Here is a 19,424-nt window from a genome sequence, read left to right as displayed (position 1 = left end):
TCTGCTGCTGCTACTACTGTTGCTATTCTTGCTACTGTTGCTACTTGCCACTGCTGTCACTACTGCTGTTCCTTGCCGTTGCTATTGCTCGTTACACTGCTGCTACCTGCTACAATTTTGGTTCGCTGGACGTTGATGGGAACTGACAATTCCCTTCGACGGGCAACTTTGCGCCATTGATACAATCGTTAGGAATAGTCTGCCGTCAACAGATCGTTTCTGACACTGTTGTTATCATGCTACTTTGCTGTTACTACTGTGCTTGCAGATACTAATCTTTCAGGTGTGAATCTGACAAATTCAGCTGCTAATACTTGAGAGTATTCTCTCACCTCCCATCGTGCGAATAAACAAATTTGGGTTGAATACTCTACCCTCGAAAACTGCTGCGAACCCACGCGTTGGTGGGCCATCAACAACATTCTTCTAGTTCGTTGCCGGGGAGTGCTAGCAGCATCCTTCTGGTGCCGTTGGAGGGGAAGGTTTGTTGTCATCAGCATTCGTCTAGCCATCGCTAGAGATTGCAATCAACCAACAATTTTGAAATCAAAGTTGAGCTCTTTGATTGTCCAATAAGCCTTATGTTCTAGCTCAAGAGGTAAATGACATGCTTTGCCGTAAACCATTTTTTACGGAGACATTCCCATGGGATTCTTATAGGCAGTTCTATAAGCCCACAGTGCATCATCAAGCTTCTTAGACCAATTCTTTCTAGACCTATTAACAGTCTTTTGTAGAATTAGTTTAATCTCTCTATTACTTAGCTCTACTTGACCACTGGACTGGGGGTGATAGGGAGATGCAATTCTATGATTGACATCGGACTTAGCAAGCGTTTTATCGAAAGCACCATGAATGAAATGTGAACCACCATCAATCATCAAATATCTAGGGACTCCAAATCTAGGGAAAATAACTTCTTTAAGCATCCTAATAGAGGTGTTGTGATCAACACTACTAGTTGGGATAGCTTCTACCCACTTAGTAACATAGTCAACAACAACTAGGATATGAGTATACCGGTTGGATTTTGGAAAAGGTCCCATATAATAAAAACCCCAAACATCAAATGGTTCAATGACAAGTGAATAATTCATAGACATTTCCCGACTCTTACTGATATTACCTATTCTTTGGCATTCGTCACAAGACAATACAAATTTACGGGCATCATTGAAGAGAGTGGGCCAATAGAAACCTGATTGCAATACCTTGTGTGCCGTTCTATCTCCCGCATGGTGTCCTCCGTAAGCCTCGGAGTGACACTTCTGTAGGATTTGTCCCTGTTCATGTTCAGGTGCACAACGTCTAATAACACCATCTACCCCTTCCTTATAAAGGTGAGGATCATCCCAAAAGTAAGGTCTCAGATCAAAGAAGAATTTCTTCTTTTGCTGGTATGTGAAACTAGGTGGTATATATTTGGCAACAATATAGTTTGCATAATCAACATACCACGGTGTATTACGTGAAGCATTGATGACATTCAATTTCTCATCAGGAAAGCTATCATCAATAGGTTGTGGGTCATCAAGAACATTCTCCAACCTAGACAAGTTATCTGCTACGAGGTTCTCAGCACCCTTCCTATCAACAACTTTTAGATCAAATTCTTGTAGCAGGAGAACCCATCTGATAAGTCTAGGTTTAGCATCTTTCTTTTCCATAAGATACTTAATAGCAGCGTGATCAGTGTGAATAGTGACTTTGGAATCAACAACGTAAGACCGAAACTTTTCACATGCAAACACGACTGCTAAAAATTCCTTTTCCGTAGTAGCATAGTTTCTTTGGGCACTGTCTAGAGTTTTGCTAGCATAGTGAATAACATTCAAGTTCTTATCAACTCTTTGTCCAAGGACAGCACCAACAACATAATCACTAGCATCACACACAATTTCAAAAGGTAAGTTCCAATCAGGTGGTTGAACAATAAGCGCAGTTCTCAAGGCCTTCTTAAGTATTTCAAAGGCTTCCTCACAATCATCGTCAAAAACAAAAGGAATATCCTTTTGCAAGAGATTGGTAAGAAGCCTAGAAATCTTAGAAAAGTCCTTAATGAACCTTCTATAGAAAGAAGCATGACCAAGGAAACTTATTATACCTTTGATATCTGTAGGGCATGGCATTTTCTCGATCGCATCAACCTTAGCCTTATCGACTTCAATACCTCTTTCAGAAATTTTATGTCCTAAGACGATGCCTTCATTAACCATAAAGTGGCACTTCTCCCAATTTAAGACAAGGTTGGTGTCTTTACATCTCTGCAAAACTCGATCAAGGTTGCTGAGGCAATCATCAAAAGAAGACCCATAAACGGAGAAGTCATCCATGAAAACCTGAACAATCTTTTCACAAAAGTCCGAGAATATTGCCATCATACATCTTTGAAAGGTAGCAGGTGCATTACATAAGCCAAAAGGCATACGTCTGTAAGCAAACGTACCGAAAGGGCAGGTGCAAGTGGTTTTCTCCTGATCAGATTGTGCAACAGGTATTTGGGAGAAACCAAAATAACCATCTAGAAAGCACAAGTGTGTGTGTTTGGACAATCTTTCTAACATTTGGTCGATAAAATGCAAAGGGTAATGATCTTTCCTAGTGGCTTTATTCAATTTCCTAAAATCAATCACCATCCTATAGCCAGTAATAATCCTTTGTGGGATCAATTCATCCTTCTTATTAGGGACAACGGTAATACCTCCCTTCTTAGGGAAGCAATGCACCAGACTTACGCAATCACTATGAGCAACAGGATAGATAATACCTACTTCCAGGAGCTTTAGTATTTCTTTTCTTACTACCTCTTTCATCTTAGGATTTAATCTCCGTTGATGATCGGTAACTGGTTTGGAATCAGGATCGGTTTTAATCTTGTGCTGGCATAAAGTGCGACTAATGCCCTTAAGATCATCAAGAGTATATCCAATAGCATCACGGTGCTTCCTCGGAGTTTTTAGTAACTTCTTTTCTTCATGCTATATATCTCTTTTTCATCAAGATAAGCATACTTAAGAGTATCTGGCAACTGTTTAAGCTCAAACACAGGATCACCCTTTGGTGGGGGTGGATCTCCAAGCAGTTGAACATGCAAATTATTCTTAAGGATAGGATGTTGTTCAAAGATAACTCTATCTATCTCATTCCTTTCATCCATTTCCATATCATTTTCATGCTCACGCAAGTATTGGTCTAAAGGATCAGTAGGAGGCACAATAATAGAAGCTAGAGCATAAATTTCATCCTTACTAGACAACTCTTTTTCATGAGGTTGTCTACCAAACTTGGAGAAATTGAACTCATGTGACACACCTTCAAAGCCAACAGTGACAGTTTGCTTGTCACAGTCAATATGAGCATTGACAGTATTAAGAAAAGGTCTGCCAAATATGATGGGACAAAAGCTATCTTGTGCGGTAGCAAGAACGAGAAAATCAGCAGGATACTTAGTTTTACCACACAAGACTTCAACATCTCCAACAATTCCCAAAAGGAAAATATGTCACGCCCAAGATGCGACCCTATCCTCAATTTGTCACGAACGCCTTGTCAGGATAGAAGTGCATCTCGTCGTGTCAAAAGAATGGATATCTTTACAAGTACATGTACTGAAAAGAAGAGATATACATAGAGAGTTGGCTTACACTCGCCACAAGCTACATCAGAGTCACATCAGTACATTACATATTCATCAAGAGTAAGAGCAGGGTCCGACTACGGACGAAAACAAACGACAAAAGAAGAACGACGTCCATCCTTGCTATCCCAGGCTGCCGGCCTGGAACCCATCCTAGATCGATGAAGAAGAAGAAGAAGAAGCAATTCCAAATGAACAATCAACACACTCGCGTCAAGTAACCTTTACCTGTACCTACAACTGATGTTGTAGTAATCTGTGAGCCACAGGGGACTCAGCAATCTCATTTCCAAAGGTATCAAGACTAGCAAAGCTTAATGGGTGAGGCATGGTTAATTGGTGAGGTTGCAGCAGCGGCTAAGCATATGTTTGGTGGCTAAACTTACGAGAACAAGAAATAAGAGGGGGAAGATCTACGCATAACGGACGTGAACTACTAATGATCAAATGAATGATCCTGAACACCTACCTACATCAGACATAACCCCACCGTGTCCTCGATCGGAAGGACTCACGAAAGAGACAGTCACGGTTACACACACAGTTGGCCTATTTTAATTAAGTTAACTTCAAGTTATCTAGAACCAGTGTTAAACAAAGTTTCCACGTTGCCACATAACCGCGGGCACGGCTTTCCGAACGATTTAACCCTGCAGGGGTGCTCCAACTAGTCCATCACAAATTACCACAAGCCGCATAGAAATCCTCAATCACGAAGCTCGCGATCTCGTCGGATTCCCTAGTGGAAAACCTCAACTCTGAGATTACACAAAGCATCACCGGAATCCCGATGCACAAGATATTCCGTCAAAGGTAAAACTAATCCAGCAAGGCCGCCCGACGTGTCGACGATCCTGATAGGAGTCGCGTACCTCGTTCTCAGGACACGACGGATGAGCTAGACGTCGGGATCGCTAAACCTCCGGGTGACCAGAGGGGCGCTGGACATCGCTCAGGTGGGACCAACACTCATGAGGAGCACTGGCCTGGGGGTTGATTAAATTAGTCCGCGGGTGCCGGCGGGTCCCTATGCATTATTATTAGGTTATTAGGCAAATATAGTACCAAAGTTGGGCCTTGCTAGACTAGTCTTAATCTAAAACGAATTATCAAGGGGGTCCCATAACAACCCCGATCGTGTTAGGAGCGCTCATTGATGGAACATAACACCGGTACTCGGAAACTAAGGGGGCAAAGGTGGAACAAAACACCAGGCTAGAAAGGCCGAGCCTTCCACCTTTTACCAAGTATATAGGTGCATTAAATTAGATAGCATTAATATGGTGATATAACAAGGAACCCATGATTTCACATGGAAGCATCTACAACTGCAACTAGCAACGCTATCAACAGGGTTAAGCAAGCAGTAACATAGCCAATCAGTGGTTTGCTAGGTTGAATAGGTTGAAGGTTTCCATGGCATTGTTGAGAGGCTGATATTTAACATGTGGTAGGCAACGAGACATAATCGATAGAAACAATAAAACTAGCATGGCAATGATAGTAATGGTATCTGGGGAAATGGTCATCTTGCCTGAGATCCCGCTTGGAAGAACAACAACTCCGTGAAGTCGGCGAACCAACGTAGTCGAACGGGTCCTCACATTCCGACACGCTTGCGGAACTCTATCGAGACGGATAAAACAGAAAACAACATCAACACAGATATTCACCACAACAAAAGCAAGACATGATGCATACCCTAATATGATGCATGATCAGTTCAATATGCAAGGGATGGCATGGCAAATCACCTCATGCAAACACTACACATTAAATGAAGCTCGATATGCAACGGGTTGCATATCGACGAAACTCCACGTTTAATTATTTAATTCACTCCCGATTATGTAACACAGAATATTAAATGTTGTTAACATGGCAAGGGGTGAGCGATGATCCTGACATCCTAGTCGGGTAACATGCGATACATAGATCGGAGCTACGGCAAAAGAAACATACAACACACGATATATATGCCATGAATGTGTCATGCATGCAAGTCATCACACCACGGCAAGAGGAGAAGAAACATATGTCGCCACGGCGAGCGAGAGGGAACCATGGCGACAAAACAGAAACGAAGCCACGACAACGTTCCTATCCCGACAACTCGTCGATATCTCGTGCCAACGTACTGGGAACGCGTGCAGGAACGGTAAATAAAGATGGGGTGATCCCGATACCGGGTTCCCATGTGTCGGGCACAACATAAGAGGACAACGTGCAGCGGGCAACATACGGTGCAACAAACGATACAACTCATACAACACTACACACGGTCACGACAACGTCTCAATGTTATACCTTCGAAGCGTGCATATTAGAGGGGTTCGGGTCGAAGCAGACGTCGTGGAAGTCGTGGAAGTAGTCGTACACGGTCTCGTCGACGGTAGTCGTTCGCTCGGCGTCGTGGCTCTCGGGTCTTGGGCGTCGGTAGTCGATCACATCTCCGTCGATGTTCGGGGTTCGTCGAGGACGTCGTTGTGCTCGTGAATCTTGTCGATGACCCATGATAGCGGGGATGGTGCACGCGGCGGCGGCACGCGACACATCAGCAACTAGCTAGCAGCTAACCAGCAACTAACAACTGCAACATAAAGCGGCGACTAGCACTAGGAGCAACACTCTAGCAGCACCAGGCTATAGCATCGGCTAGCAAGGGCAACATCTAGCAGCAGCAAGCAACTAGGCAGCAAGCATCGGCACAACTATCAGCAAGCCTAGCAGCAAACGGCTAGCAACTAGCTATGCAAGCAGCAAAGCATCTACAGCAAGCACTAACAGCAAGCACTAGCCACCTAGCAGCAAACTACAAGCAGCAGCAATTAGCTAGGCCAGCAAGGCAGCAACAACAGCAATCGACAACAACAGCTAGCATTCGGCACAAAACAACACGTGGCAACGGCAAACTTCAGGCCAGCAAGCAACAGCAGGCAGAAAACGGCTAAGCAACTAGCCTAGCGGCAGCACACATCGCAGGGGGCAGCAAGCAAGTAACTCAATCGCAGCCTAGTAACGGCAGCAGCAGGCAAGGCAACAGCAGGAAGCAACAGGGATAAGCAGCGGCAAACAACGACAGCAGCAGCACACGGCGACACCCATCGGCAGCAGGAGCAGCAGATTCGCACAACAACAACAACATATCGGCAGGAGGAACAGGAGGCTGAGCCTGGAGGACTTGGCGACCACGGCGGGCGCGGGGCCGAGGAGCGGGAGACGGCCACGGCAGATGGCGCAGCGACCATGGCGCAGGCGGCGCGGCGAGCACGGCAACGCGACGGACGGCGGCCGCGCGGGAACGGCGGGCACGGGCTGACGCCGGCGAGGCGGCAGCAGGGTGAGCCCGGAGAACGGCGAGGAGGTGGTCTGAGCGGGGACTGGGAGGCCGGCGAGGTCAGGGGACGCGGGGAGCACGGTCGCTGCAGCGGCGGGGCTGGCCACCGGCGTGCAGGGCGGCGCGCGGGCAAGGGCGGCTCGGGGCGGCGCGGCGCGGAAGGCCAGAGCGGCGGGGAGAGGACGGCGAGACGGAGGGAGCTGGCAGCGGGGCAGCTGAGACCGGTGGTGCGAGGTGGATGCTGTAACCGGCGAGGGGAGGCGACGAGGCGCATCGGGCTGGAGGGACAGGGAGGCTGCGCGAGGGGAGGACGACGCGCTCGGGGGAAGAAAGGGATCGGGCAGAGGGGCTGCCTGCGCTAGGTTTAGCCAGGGCAGCTGGGCTGCGGCCCGGCTTGGAGGCCCAAGTGGCCTCTCTCCCTCTTTGTTTGCTTTTTTTTAAAACAGCAAACACCATAAAGAAAAGGATTTTTAACAAATATAAAAAACACTTTAGGGCTCTTTTAAAACATACCCCAACTATAAAAATAGATTGGGAATTTTTCTCAAACGAATAAAATAAAATCTTTTGAAGTATTAAAACCCTTTTGAAGAATAAAATAAAACCTCTTTTATTTAAAGAATAAAATAAAAGCCCTTTAAAAGAGAAAAGAAAATGAGACGGTTTTAAAATAAAACAAAAGGACAAAATAAAGAAAACCCAAGGGTTGCCCCAACATTTAATAAAAGGTTTTTTAAAAAAATTAGACGTTTTTTTAAAAAAGGGGTTAAAACGGAAACTTAGCAAAACCGCAAAATGAAAAGAGAGGGGAGAGAGGAGGAACTACTATCGCTCTACGACTCGGTGATCACTCGAAGCACAACACTCAAAACACCACACACGACAGACGATGCAAGATGCCATGCATGATGCGACGATGCAAACTAAATGAAGATGCAACAAATAAAACTAATCACACGACGGAAACGGGAATAAAAGGGGGAATCTTCTGGGCATCGGCATCAGGCTGTCACAACTCTCCTACACTATAAGAGGATCTCGCCCCGAGATCCAAGAATGAAAGGGGGAGAGGATGAGAAAGAACAAGAGGTAAAAACTTAGTCGCTTCTTTGACAAACGAGTGAAACCAACGATCCTTGAAGGTTGCAACGAGATGAGGAATGATATGAGAAAGAAGCAAAAATTCACGGAAAATTTCGGCAGCACTTCGGTAGGAAAATGGGACAAAATTCGATAAGAAGGTAGAATTAGACAATGTTCATAACAAACAACTAAATAGAACAAGGGAACACCATGATCTTGACAGAACAAGATGATAGACCAAAAAGAGCAACATCACAAAGCCTCTGGAACAAGAGAATATGAAATAGCTCATACGGAAGAAGAGAAATGAAGAAAAGAATGACAACTACTAACTCCAAAGAACTTGGCAAACATCCTTGCAAGAAGAATTCAACGGAGTTGTTGGAAAAACAACAACGAAAAGAACAAGATAGTAGTGGCTTATGAGAATCATCTCAACAAATGTGAGGTGACAACCAACCACTAAAAGAAACAAGGATAGATTCGGAGAAACAAGACATGAATAATTTCTTACACCAAGAGGATACATTGAGAACATGGATTAATGACAAGCACCATGATAGCAACAATCCATTGGAAAGGCTTTAGGTGAAATCCAAACCATATAGGTCAATGAAAAAATCATGGGTTGAAATATCTCATGATCAAAGAATTGGTGGATTTAATTATCTCATTCTTGAAAGGAAAACTCTTCGAGGCTCATACACTAACAAGAATGCTATAATACCACCTCAAAGGATAAAGGAGAACAAACGCATTGGAAATGCAAGAGAAAGAATACTTGAGTTACTCCAAGAGGAATATTGAAGAACACTTAAGAATGGATTGAAACCTTGATGAACCACCATGAAGGACCTCCGTATACGAATGAATGATGCAAATATAACAAGGTAGAAGAGAATAAGATTATGACCTTGCCAGGATTTAGAAGAAGCCTCACAAAGAGATACTTAAAAGAACTTGGAACTCTGGAAAAGAAAGATAAGCACCTAAGAAAAGAATCGATATCATGAGCCACTCCGGAAGAAGAATTGAAATCTCTTGGAAGAAGGAAGAACAAGAATAAGAATTATGTTATGCTTATCCTTCATCAAGTTAAATTGATGACAAGCAACGGATTTAGCGTACAACTTATTCTGCTTGAAAGAACTTGAAGAGATAGATAGATATGCACCACATGAAGCATAATTGAAGGAAGCACCGGTAAGAATTCACAATTGAATGGGAACACCATGAATTAATGGATATACAAGAAAATGAAAAGATCATGAGCCACCTAACAGAAAACTTGAATAAGGCACCGGATTAATCAATGGACGAGCGAAGAGACAACAATTGAGAAGAATTGAGGGAGAAAGCTGAGAACGAAGAATCTTTTGAAATGATGGCCTTCGGAGGATCGAGAATGAAAACAACTCAGAAATGCACCGGATAGCGAGAAAGGATTTGCTCATGATTGACAACAAATCAAGATGATAACACAAGGCTGAAATGATGAATCTGCAAGAGAATGAGCCAAGATTTGAGAGAAACACTCCTTCAAATTTGCAAGCTGAGAATGATGACGAGGAACAACACCAAGAATAATGAGACACTCCGGAATAATGAAGAATGAAAGGTTGAGCCAAATATGAGAGTTAATTCAAATAGATCTTGAAGAAGGGATATGACTGATGAAAATCATACTTACGTCATAGTTGACAAGATTTATAGATCTCCGGAAAAGATTAAAAGAGCTAGGAAAGATCCTCGGAAAGAACCTGTGGGTTATGGGCCCACTCGAAGAAACCACCGTTAGAAAAGATTGCTTAGAAGAGAGATATTGCACCGGAATAAGAAAACTAGATGAGGTTAGCACCCCGAAATAATTAACAAATTGAAAACACGAAACTTCTGAGATATCTTCAACACTCCGGATGGAACATAGATGAAAGAGTAACAAGATAGGCTGAAAGAATTTCCAATGTCGGAAAGAATTTAATGGTTGAAAAGGATATGATGACCATGGATAACTGAAATGAATTCACCGGTAAGCATGACAAGAATGAATAAAGATGAACATGAAGCTCGTGAGAATCTTCACAACGAATCACCGGGTAAGTGAGAAAAGAACACACAGCGGAAGCACAATGAAAAGAAAATTGAATCACTGAAGAAAAGGGTGGGAGGGCGGGAAAAACAAAGACAACATGGGACAGATGAGATGAACTCCGGAATAAAACGAGAGAATGATCTTGCAAAAATTGGAGAGGATTGAATCCACTTGAAGAGAAACACACCGGTTGAAAAAGAATTAGCACGATGACTCCGGTTGACAAGAAATGATAAGACAATCTGATTGAGCAAAGAATTGCATTCACATAAAAATATGAGAACACAGGTTAGGAAAGATCTGAAATCACCATTGACATCCAAGCAACTCGCATTACCATAATCAACAAGGCAAAGAGAAAGGCTTATGAATCAATCCAGACCAAACTCATGAGAAAGATTTCATCCGATATTTTCGTGGACAGGAATCCACTAGATGTCGAACCCCAACCTAACATCATGCATTTGTTGGAAGATTGTCCTATAAGTAACTACTTGAATTCCCACCTATGAATTCCCGAAATTTCTGGTCATGCAATCTGGTACACGGATACAAGGAGTAATATCACACAACTCCTATACTAACCCGTCACCTGTATCACATCCATCAACACACAACCAGAATCGCGGACCTTCATCTACAACAGACCCTCGTGATCACAACGATACAAAGTATGGCAGTACTCCCGAACAATCTGCACCAGTACTGGGGACATCGGGGTTATCTCGCCACTACTAGTATTGAAGCAATTACGAACATCCTTCGTTTTGAGATATTAAGAAATCTGAATGATAACGATGTGCTCAAGAATCCCCTGGAGCTCAACTCCCCTGAAACTCAAAGCAGATAGGAGGCACCAAGACCGAACTCCGTCACATCGGCATCATATAGATTCCGAAAATATCCGCGTGATCCTAAAAAAATTTGAGTGAGAAGAGGAGTAGAATTAAATTATTACGTCAAGATTCCTCACCAGAGCATAGAAGAGGAGAAAAAAGAATCCTACTCTCCGATATATAACTAGACTCAAAGCAGTTTTTCACTAGACTCGACTCGCCCAAGTACGATCAATCAAGGGGGCTCCTAGGTCGGTACTGCTCTGATACCAACTTGTCACGCCCAAGATGCGACCCTATCCTCAATTTGGCACGAAGGCCTCGTCAGGGATAGAAGCGCATCTCGTCGTGTCGCAAGAATGGATATCGTTACAAGTACATGTACTGAAAAGAAGAGATATACATAGAGAGTTGGCTTACGCTCGCCACAAGCTACATCAGAGTCACGTCAGTACATTACATATTCATCAAGAGTAAGAGCAGGGTCCGACTACGGACGAAAACAAATGACAAAAGAAGAACAACGTCCATCCTTGCTATCCCAGGCTGCCGGCCTGGAACCCATCCTAGATCGATGATGAAGAAGAAGAATAAGCAACTCCAAATGAACAATCAACGCGCTCGCGTCAAGTAACCTTTACATGTACCTGCAACTGGTGTTGTAGTAATCTGTGAGCCACAGGGGACTCAGCAATCTCATTTCCAAAGGTATCAAGACTAGCAAAGCGTAATGGGTGAGGCATGGTTAAGTGGTGAGGTTGCCGCAGCGGCTAAGCATATGTTTGGTGGCTAAACTTATGGGAACAAGAAATAAGAGGGGGAAGATCTACGCATAACGGACGTGAACTACTGATGATCAAATGAATGATCCTGAACACCTACCTACGTCAGACATAACCCCACCGTGTGCTCGATCGGAGAAGGACTCATGAAAGCGACAGTCACGGTTACACACACAGTGGGCCTATTTTAATTAAGTTAACTTCAAGTTATCTAGAACCAGTGTTAAACAAAGTTTCCACGTTGCCACATAACCGTGGGCACGGCTTTCCGAAGGATTTAACCCTGCAGGGGTGCTCCAACTAGTCCATCACAAATTACCACAAGCTGCATAGAAATCCTCAATCACGAAGCTCGCGATCTCGTCGGATTCCCTAGTGGAAAACCTCAACTCTGAGATTACCCAAAGCATCACCGGAATCCCGATGCACAAGATATTCCGTCAAAGGTAAAACTAATCCAGCAAGGCCGCCCGACGTGTCGACGATCCCGATAGGAGTCGCGTACCTCGTTCTCAGGACACGACGGATGAGCTAGACGTCGGGATCGCTAAACCTCTGGGTGACCAGAGGGGCGCCGGACATCGCTCAGGTGGGACCAACACTCATGAGGAGCACTGGCCCGGGGGTTGATTAAATTAGTCCGCGGGTGCGGGCGGGTCCCTATGCATTATTATTAGGTTATTAGGCAAATGTAGTACCAAAGTTGGGCCTTGCCAGACCAGTCTTAATCTAAAACGAATTATCAAGGGGGTCCCCATAACAACCCCGATCGTGTTAGGAGCGCTCATTGATGGAACATAACACCGGTAGTCGGAACCTAAGGGGGCAAAGGTGGAACAAAACACCATGCTAGAAAGGCCGAGCCTTCCACCTTTTACCAAGTATATAGGTGCATTATATTAAATAGCATTAATATGGTGATATAACAAGGAACCCATGCTTTCACATGGAAGCATCTGCACCTACAACTAGCAACGCTATCAACAGGGTTAAGCAAGCAGTAACATAGCCAATCAGTGGTTTGCTAGGTTGAACAGGTTGAAGGTTTTCATGGCATTGTTGAGAGGCTGATATTTAACATGTGGTAGGCAACGAGACATAATCGATAGAAGCAATAAAACTAGCATGGCAATGATAGTAATGGTATCTAGGGAAAAGGTCATCTTGCCTGAGATCCCGCTTGGAAGAAGAACAACTCCATGAAGTCGGCGAACCAACGTAGTCGAACGGGTCCTCACATTCTGACACGCTTACGGAACTCTATCTAGACGGGGCAAACTGAAAACAACATCAACACAGATATTCACCACAACAAAAGCAAGACATGATGCATACCCTAATATGATGCATGATCAGTTCAATATGCAAGGGATGGCATGGCAAATCACCTCACGCAAACACTACACATTAAATGAAGCTCGATATGCAACGGTTTGCATATCGACGAAACTCCACGTTTAATTATTTAATTCACTCCCGATTATGTAACACGCAATATTAAATGTTGTTAACATGGCAAGGGGCGAGCGATGATCCTACATGACATCCTAGACGGGTAACACGCGAAACATAGATCGGAGCTACGACACAAGAAACATACAACAGATGATATATATGCCATGAATGTGTCATGCATGCAAGTCATCACACCACGGCAAGAGGAGAAGAAACATATGTCGCCAGGTGAGCGAGAGGGAACCATGGAGGAAAAACAGAAACGAAGCCACGACAACGTTCCTATCCCGACAACTCGTCGAGATCTCGTGCCAACGTACTGGGAACGCGTGCAGGAACGATAAATAAAGATGGGGTGATCCCGATACCGGGTTCCCATGTGTCGGGCACAACATAAGAGGACAACGTGCAACGGGCAACATACGGTGCAACAAACGATACAACTCATACAACACTACACACGGTCACGACAACGTCTCAACGTTATACCTTCGAAGCGTGCATATCGGAGGGGTTCGGGTCGAAGCGGACGTCGTGGAAGTAGTCGTACATGGTCTTGTCGACGGTAGTCGTTCGCTCGGCGTCGTGGTTCTCGGGTCTTCGGCGTCGATAGTCGATCATGTCTCCGTCGATGTTCGGGGTTCGTCGAGGACGTTGTTGTGCTCGTGAATCTTGTCGATGACCCACGACAGCGGGGATGGTGCATGCGGCGGCAGCACACGACACATCAGCAACTAGCTAGCAGCTAACCAACAACTAACAACTGCAACATAAAGCGGCGACTAGCACTAGCAGCAACACTCTAGCAGCAGCAGGCTATAGCATCGGCTAGCAAGGGCAACATCTAGCAGCAGCAAGCAACTAGGCAGCGGGCATCGGCACAACTATCAGCAAGCCTAGCAGCAAACGGCTAGCAACTAGCTACGCAAGCAGCAAAGCATCTACAGCAAGCACTAACAGCAAGCACTAGCCACCTAGTAGCAAACTACAAGCAACATCAACTAGCTAGGCCAGCAAGGCAGTAGCAACAGCAATCGACAGCAACGGCTAGCATCAGGCAGAAACAACACGCGGCAATGGCAAACTTTAGGCCAGCAAGCAACAGCAGGCAGAAAACGGCTAAGCAACTAGCCTAGCGGCAGCACACAGCGCAGGGGGCAGCGAGCAAGCAACTCAATCCCAGCCTAGCAACGACAGCAGCAGGCAAGGCAACAACAGGCAGTAACAGGGATAAGCAGCGGCAAACGACGACAGCAGCAGCACACGGCGACACCCATCGGCAGCAGGAGCAGCAGCTTCGCACAACAACAGCAACATCTCGGCAGGAGGAATAGGAGGCTGAGCCTGGAGGACTTGGCGACCACGGCGGGCAGGGCACGGCGGGCGCGAGGCCAAGTTTCGGGAGACGGCCACGGCAGATGGCGCAGCGACCACGACGCAGGCGGCGCCGCGAGCACGACAACGTGACGTTCGGCGGCCACACGGGAACGGCGGGCACGGGCTGACGCCGGTGAGGCGGCAGCAGGGTGAGCCCGGAGAACAGCGACCGGGAGGCCGGCGAGGTCAGGGGACGCGGGGAGCACGGTCGCTGCAGCGGCGGGGCTGGCCACCGGCGTGCAGGGTGGCGCGAGGGCGAGGGCGGCTCGGGGCGGCGCGGCGCGGAAGGCCAGAGCGGCGGGTAGAGGCCGGCGAGGCGGAGGGAGGTGGCGGCAGGGCAGCTGAGGCCGGAGGCGCGAGGTGGATGCGGGTAACCGGCAAGGGGAGGTGGCGAGGCGCATCGGGCTGGAGGGACAGGGAGGCTGCACGAGGGGAGGACGACGCGCTCGGGGGAGGAAAGGGATCGGGCAGAGGGGCTGCCTGCGCTAGGTTTAGCCAGGGCAGCTGGGCTGCGGCCCGGCCTGGAGGCCCAAGTGGCCTCTCTCCCTCTTTGTTTGCTTCTTTTTAAACAGCAAACACCATAAAGAAAAGGATTTTTAACAAAGATAAAAAAACACTTTAGAGCTCTTTTAAAACATACCCCAAATATAAAAATAGATTGGTCATTTTTCTCAAACGAATAAAATAAAATCTTTTGAAGTATTACAACCCTTTTGAAGAATAAAATAAAACCTCTTTTATTTAAAGAATAAAATAAAAGCCCTTTAAAAGAGAAAAGAAAATGAGACAGTTTTAAAATAAAACAAAAGGAAAAAATAAAGAAAACACAAGGGTTGCCCCCACATTTAATAAAAGTTTAAAAAAAAATAAGACGTTTTAAAAAAAAAAGGGTTAAAACGGAAACTTAGCAAAACTGCAAAATGAAAAGAGAGGGGGGAGAGGAGGAACTACTATCGCTCTACAACTCGGTGATCACTAGAAGCACAACACTCAAAACACCACATGCGACAGACGATGCAAGATGCCATGCATGATGCGACGATGCAAACTAAATGACGATGCAACAAATAAAACTAATCACACGACGAAAACGGGAATAAAAGGAGGAATCTTCTGGGCGTCGGCATCGGGCTGTCACAAAATAGTATCTCTATTGGCAAGCTGAATAGTGACATCAATAGGTTCCATCTCGATAGGTGCAATATCGTCTTTAATTTCATCATATAAATATTGAGGTATTGCACTAACACTAGCACCCACGTCACGTAAACCATGATAACAATGATCTCCTATCTTAACAGAAACAACAGGCGTGCCAACAACAGGCCTATGTTTGTCTCTAGCATGAGGTGCAGCATCTTCACAGAAGTGAATATCATGGCCATCAACATTGTCGGGCAAGAGATTTTTGATAATAGCAATGGTAGGTTCAACTCTAATTTCCTCAGGGGGTGTAGGTTTTCTAATGTAGCCCCTACGTATCATAGTTGAAACTTTAGAATGATCCTTTATCCTAACAGGGAAAGGTGGTTTCTCAATGTAAGCACTAGGAACAATAGGATCATTATAGGCAATGACTTTCTCTTCAACTGGGTTGGGTTTAACTACATTGACTTCTAAGGGAGGATGATATTTAAACCACTTCTCTTTGGGGAGATCAATATGAGCAGCAAATGATTCACACAATGAAGCTACTATCTCAGAGTCAAGTCCATACTTAGCGCTAAAATCACAAAAAGTATTTGTTTCGACAAAGGATTTAACGCAATCAAACTTGAGATTCATACCTGACTCCTTACCTTCTTCAAACTCCCAATCTTCAGAGTTGAGTTAATTCTTTCCAATAAATTCTATTTGAAGTCAATATCTCTCATCATAAAAGAACCGGTACAAGAAATGTCAAGCATGGTGCGATTATCATGACAAAGCCGAGCATAAAAGTTCTGAATGATAATTTCTCTCGAGAGCTCATGGTTGGGGCATGAATATAACATTGATTTAAGCCTCCCCCAAGCTTGAGCGATACTTTCTCTGTCACGAGGCAAAACAATATAAATATAATTCTGATCACGATGTACCAAATGCATAGGATAAAACTTTTGATGAAATTCCAATTTCAATCGGTTGTAGTTCCATGATCCAGTATCATCACATAGCCTATATACCATGTCAATGCTTTATCCCTCAAAGATAAGGGAAAGACCATCTTCTTGACCTCATCCTCGGGAAAACCTGCAAGCTTATATAAACCACAAACTTCATCTACATAGATTAGATGCATGTCAGGATGTGATGTTCCATCTCCTGTAAAAGGATTAGCCAACAGTTTCGCTAGCATACCCGAAGGAAATTCATAGCAAATATTTTCAGTAGGTGCAGTAGGTTGAGGAGAAACTCATTGTGCTTCTGTTCAAGGTGAAGATACCCCGAACAAGATCCTCAAAGGATTAGGTTCTATAGTGACAAGTGACAATAAATTTCAGCATACCATATAAATGTTTCCTTACCAAATTTCACTTACCAAAGGAGCTTCACTCCCCGGCAACGGCGCCAGAAAAGAGTCTTGATGACCCACAAGTGTAGGGGATCTATCGTGGTCCTTTCGATAAGTAAGAGGGTCGAACTCAACGAGGAGCAGAAGGAACTGACAAGTGGTTTTCAGCAAGATATTCTCTACAAGCACTGAAATTATCGATAACAGATAGTTGTGTGGTAAGATGATTCGTAGCAAGTAGCAAGTAGCAATAGTAACAAAGGTGCAGCAAAGTGTCCCAATCCCTTTTGTAGCAAGGGACAAGCCTGAACAAACTCTTATAGGAGGTAAAGCGCTCCCGAGGACACATGGGAGTTCCCGTCAAGCTAGTTTTCGTCATACTCATATGATTCACATTCGCTACTTTGATAGTTTGATATGTGGGTGGACCGTTTCTTGGGTGCTTCCCTTACTTGGACAAACTTCCCACTTATGATTAACCCCCTCGCAAGCATCCGCAACTACGAAATAAGAATTAAGACAAAGTCTAACCATAGCATGAAACTAGTGGATCCAAATCAGCCCCTTACGAAGCAACACATAAACTAGGGTTTAAGCTTCTGTCACTCTAGCAACCCATCATCTACTTATTACTACCCAATGCCTTCCTCTAGGCCCAAATAATGGTGAAGTGTTATGTAGTCGACGTTCACATAACACCACTAGAGGAAAAACAACATACAACACATCAAAATATCGAACGAATACCAAATTCACATGACTACTTATAGCAAGACTTATCCCATGTCCCCAGGAACAAAAGTGACTACTCACAGAGCATAATCATAATCATGACCAGAGAGGTAGTGAATAGAATCAAGGATCTGAACATATAATTTCCCACCGAGTAATCCAACTAGCATCAACTACAAAGAGTAATTACCACTACTAGCAACCTTACAAGTACCAATCGGAGTCGCGAGATGGAGATTGGTTACAAGAGATGAACTAGGGTTTGGTGATGAGATGGTGTTGATGAAGATGTTGATGGTGATGAGTCCCCTCCGATGAGAGGCGTGTTGGTGATGACGATGGCAACGAGGTCCCCCTCCGGGAGGGAAGTTTTCCCTGGCAGGATGACCTTGCTGGAGCTCTAGATTGGTACTCCTCAAGTTCCGCCTCGCGGCGGCGGCGATTCCTCCCGAAAGCCTCCTCTTGATTTTTTCTGGAACGAAACCCTTCTTATAGCAAAAGAGGGGAGCCAGAGGGACAACAAGGAGCCTACAAGCCCCTAGGCGCGGCCAGGGGGGTAGGCCGCGCCTAGCAGGCTTATGGCCTCCCGGTGGCTCCCCTCTGGTACTTCTTTGGTCCAGTATTTTTTATAAATTCCAAAATAATTCCTCGTTTATTTTCACGGCTTTTGGAGTTGCGCAGAATAGGTATCTCAAACTTGCTCCTTTTTCAGGCCAGAATTCCAGCTGTCAGTATTCTCCCTCTTCATGTAAACCTTGCAAAATAAGAGAGAAAAGGCATAAGTATTGTACCGTGAAGTGTAATAACAGCCCATAAAGCGATAAATATCAACATGAAAGCATGATGCAAAATGGACGTATCAGAGGACACCGAAGGTAACATACAAAAGTCTAATGGCCGACAAGGTAGAGTTCATGGTCCAAACATTACAGGGACAGGGAAATAGAAGCTGGGGGAAGCCTAGGGGGAGAAGCCGCCGACATCGCCCTTGGATCCTGCAGGCTCGGCGTCGGATCCCTCCTCCTCACTAGAGAAGGGCACCCGGACGTAACGCTCCACCGTGGCGTCCAGGCGCGGGCGCACTTCGTCCCAGAGAAGACGTCGGGACTCGGCGAGAACCGGCTCGATGATGCGCTCGAGATCAAGCTGCGGGACGAGGCAGTGCAGGTTGGAGAAGACGAGCGTCAATGCAAGGCCCACAAGCTCGCACGCGTTGGACGTGTTGTCCTCCTCCACGCGGGAGACGTCGGCTGATACGTCCCAAACGTATCTATAATTTCTGCTTGTTCCATGATCTTTTGGGTGACATTGTTATATGTTTTGCTACACTTTTATATCGTGTAACACATATTTGGACTAACCTACTAACTCAGTTCACCCAGTGCCAGTTTCTGTCTGCTGATATCGTTTAACACATATTTGGACTAACCTACTTTTGCATGGGTTTTTATCCAAATTTCCAAAGCCCCAAAAACCCCGAGAAAAATATATAAAAATCAACATGAAGGAAGCTTCCAGATAACCGAAGATGGACCAGAGGGGAGCCTGGGGCTGCCCAGGCGACCTCCCGGCGCGGCCTGGCTCCTGGCCGCGCCCACA

Source organism: Hordeum vulgare, chromosome 2H (assembly GCF_904849725.1).
Source record: "Hordeum vulgare subsp. vulgare chromosome 2H, MorexV3_pseudomolecules_assembly, whole genome shotgun sequence".
Taxonomy (NCBI): domain Eukaryota; kingdom Viridiplantae; phylum Streptophyta; class Magnoliopsida; order Poales; family Poaceae; genus Hordeum; species Hordeum vulgare.
Note: the sequence above shows the minus strand (reverse complement) of the source record.